This window comes from Pan paniscus, chromosome X (genome assembly GCF_029289425.2).
Source record: "Pan paniscus chromosome X, NHGRI_mPanPan1-v2.0_pri, whole genome shotgun sequence".
Classification (NCBI taxonomy): domain Eukaryota; kingdom Metazoa; phylum Chordata; class Mammalia; order Primates; family Hominidae; genus Pan; species Pan paniscus.
The window spans coordinates 59,411,658-59,415,883 of NC_073272.2; the positions used below are offsets into that span (position 1 = coordinate 59,411,658).

The 4,226-nt window shown below is 45.2% G+C and overlaps 1 pseudogene; it reads right to left on the minus strand.

Moving 5' to 3' along the window:
• Nucleotides 1-984: 984 nt before the first annotated feature.
• Nucleotides 985-1,849, minus strand: LOC100994409 (protein L-Myc-like; annotated as a pseudogene).
• Between the last annotated feature and the right edge of the window lie 2,377 nt (nt 1,850-4,226).

Here is a 4,226-nt window from a genome sequence, read left to right on the forward strand (position 1 = left end):
ACAGTTCTCCCTTCTGAGGTGCCTTACATCTGCCTTGAGAAGAGATTATAAGATGGGTGGCCTCAAGTGCCACTCGGACAGGGAACAAGTTCAGAAGCCAGGACTCCAAGATTTCCTCAGGCCCCAGGCTAGGATCCCCACTTCCCTGTAACTTGGGGAAACATTTCTAACCTGTGGGAAAGGATGCTGTAAAGCCCATTGCACAACAAAGGCAAAATGAAACAAAAGTCTCTCATGAGGACAGAAAGGTCCCTTCATCAGAGAAGGCCCAGAGAACTCTGAGACAACGAACCTAGAGTGCAAGCTCTTTAAATGTTCTCAGGGTCTCAGCATTGAAACTGGAAGGAGAGGTGTCAGCTAATATCACAATATATACGTTAAAGGTTTCCAACTCCTCAGATACTGTAAAGTGTCTGACAGTGAAGCAATGGTCATGTTGATCAAATCTTCAAGCTTGTCATCACCCAAGACAGCTTGTGTGTCTCCTGGAAAAAAAAGCCACAGCGAGAGTGCTGTCCAGGCCCAGCTGTCCTTGCATGACCCCAGACATACCAGGGAGCATTCTTGCATCACCCCAGAGATACCAGGGAGCATTCTTTCCTAGTCTAAGGCTCACGCGGAGTGTGAGATTTCATGCAGGCTGGAGTCCCCGACAACATACACCACCTGTTGCATAGTATTTGTCAGCCTTTTCTTCGGAGCTAGTGAGGTAAACAGACCCCAAATCTCCTCAGTCAGCTATCTGCTGAGAAGCCAAAGGCGCCAGAGAAGACACAGCATGAGTCAGGGGAGAGAAAGAGCTGGGTTTCAAGGTTTCCAAGAATGCAAGCCCTTATTCTGTGTGTACTGGCTGCAATGCATTCTGGGACCTACGGCAAAGACTGTCCCGTCATAACCAAAATGTGAAAATTACTAAAGGGGAAGGGGAGGTCAAAAAATAAACTTGTGTCTTTGTAAGATAGAACGGTCAGGCTTTTTGGTCAGTTAGTAGCCACTGAGGTACGCAATTCATTTCTGCAATTGCTGTTGCTGACGTCGGAGCTGCGTTTTCTCCATAGACATCTTTTTCTCGGTTCACGCCAGGTCTTGCAAGTATCCCAAGGCCTTGCTTAGGATCACTGTCGTGGGGACCTTAGAGCAGCTGGCCAAGGTGGGTACCTGGTCCCTCAGGGCCAAGAACTGAGAACGCGCAGGTCATTCCACCTCTTGTGCTACAGGAAGTTGTGGCCCTTCCTCTTGGTCACATCCTCAGTGTCAGAACTGGCAGCACTGGGCAGCCTTGCTTTCTATAGGTGAGGGGCTCACAATCCCCTCATCCTCCTCATCTTCCGTTTCCCCTGGAGCATCTCCCTCCAGAACCTCTTCTTGGAGACCTCTCTCTGGAGCCTCTTCTTGGGAGCAGCTTTCTGGAGAAATATGGGCAGCGCAGTTGTGTTGTTGCTGGTGGATGGAGGTATGGAAGTGTTTCATGCAGGGGTTCAGACGGTCGACTCGAACCATGATGGTGATCGACTTCTGTAAACCCAGTCTGCCTCTTCTTTGCTGTCACAAGGTTAATTTCCTCACCCTCTGAGTTGTTTGGGTTCTCAAACCTGGAGCAGGCCTGAGTCTTGGCCTTGCCCAGAGTCCAGGGAGCAGTGGGCGCTGGATTGCCGTCTTCGAGGCTGGGAGGGCAGTCTGGGGAGGAGGGCACCTTGGGCGGGTTCCCCCAGGGCGCGCCAGTGGCGAGCCAGTCGCTCCCCGCTCTCTACAGCTGTTCCCAGGCCAAATAGCTGCTCCACATGCAGTCACGGTGGACAATGGATGCATGGTTCTTGCCCCAAGCTCTCGAGTGGCCCCGAGATTCCGTCTCATCCCAGGCGCACTGTCCGGATCACGGCTCTGTGCGATCAATCCCAGGGTCTGGGTCCCTGGCGCTGGGATCCTAGTCTCAGGGCGGAAATGCGGGGGTGGGTTGGTGGGTGGGCGATGGCATCAACTCGAATTTCTTCTGCATCTCTGCTTTATATGTAAGAGTGGCAACTGTCTCTCAGGGGGAAACTTAACCTTTTATTCTCCTGCTTGAAACAACACTACTAGTTCAATTGGACCCTGTTTACAGAGGTTTCCCCAAATATCTGGGCTTGCCTCAGTGAAGGATTGGCTAAGCTGAAAACTGATGGTGTTCACTGGCTCCTGTGTCTGTTCAGCCTCTGAACCAGCTATGCAGAAATAAAAAGAGGACTTGCTTTCTCTGCTCAATGGTCAGAACCCAATTCTTGGGACACTACCAATGGTCCAGCCTTTTGGTATGCCACTTGGAAAACTAGTCTGGCAGATTAAAGACTTCTTTGGGACCGCATGTGGAAACAAATCTTGACTACTTACTGAACTGCCTGGATTCCTCATATACAGACCCATGGCAAGGGCTCATTCTCTGATGAGACTAACTAATCAAGGGGATGATTGAGCCTGACTTTATATATCTAATGCAGAATCTCCTGCTGCATGCCAGATCTGTGACTCCTGACAAAAGCTGACACATGTGTTTCATGGCGTGGAGACGTCATTACATAAGTTGTGGCAACCTCTCAACTCTGATGGATCTGACTGTTGACTCTCCTCTTGGGGCTTTTGAATATGCCTCACCACTGTTGAGCTTTTTTCAGATTACAATGTTGCTATTCCAGTCTGATCAAGCACACTATTGTGCCCCTTAAAAATAATCCATGCTATGTTTTTGCATTAGAGAATATTTTTATTCTGCCAATGGTGTATTTTATTGCAAAAGCCACTCAATAATGACCTAATAATAAAGATGGACCATCGATGAATCTTACTGTCCATGGGCATCTAATATTACTGAGCAATAGCATGGTGGCCTTCTCATAATTGATTCAAAAATATCACTGACTCTACTTTCCTCACCATCTCTTGATCCACACACATTAGTAAGGAAGTTTGTTTACTGAATGTTGCTGTTCTTAGAAAAGGATCATCTCCTCTAGACTGCTTCCTGGGTAGGGACCAGGATGAAAGGAATACAGAGACTTTATTGGAAAATTTAGGATTCCTTCCAGATCTGTTCATTCCAAGTCCAGATGTTTCTTTCTTTCCTCTAACAGCAGCCCCAGGCCAGCCTGGTTGGTATACACTGTAGGGCTGACCAAAACTGGGAATAGGAGATTCAAACTTGCTGGTTGAAGTTTTAAAATTTTTATAAAATACATTTTATTTTGTTTTAAATTGATGTATAATTGTACATATTAATGGGATACAGTGTGATGTTTTGATACATATATATTGTGTAATGATCAAATCAGCATAATTAGCATATGTCTATCACCTGAAACATTTGTCATTTCTTGGTGGTGAGAACGTCCAAAATCCTCTCATCTAACTATTTTAAAGTACACAATACATTATTGTTGACTACACTCAACCTACTGTGCAGTCGATCATCAGAAATTATTTGTCCTATATAAGTGTAACTTTGTAGCTGTTGAGCAACCTGTTCCTCTCCCCCTTGCAACTACTCTCCTCAGTTTCCAATAGCCACTACTAAACTCTCTTTGAGGTCAACTTTTTTAGATGCCACATATGCCTGAGATCATGTGGTAGTTCTCGTTCTGTGCTTGGTTTATTTCACTTAACATAAAGTCCTCTAGGTTTGTCCACATTGTTGCAAATGACAGGGTTTCATTCTTTTTGTTGTTGTTGTTTTATTTTGTTTTTATTATAGCATTGCTTTCTTTTGGGCATACTTTATCATCTTCCTACAGTTCTTATCCTATTATAGTCCTTAATCATTTTTACTTTTTTTTATTATTATTATACTTTTAGTTTTAGGGTACATGTGCACAATGTGCAGGTTAGTTACATATGTATACATGGGCCATCCTGGTGTGCTGCACCCATTAACTCGTCATTTAGCATTAGGTATATCTCCTAAAGCTATCCCTCCCCCCTCCCCCCACCCCACAACAGTCCCCAGAGTGTGATGTTCTCCTTCCTGTGTCCATGTGTTCTCATTGTTCAATTCCCACCTATGAGTGAGAATATGTGTTGTTTGGTTTTTTGTTCTTGCGATAGTTTACTGAGAATGATAATTTCCAATTTCATCCATGTCCCTCCAAAGACATGAACTCATCATTTTTTATGGCTGCATAGTACTCCATGGTGTATATGTGTCACATTTTCTTAATCCGGTCTATCATTGTTGGACATTTGGGTTGGTTCCAAGTCTT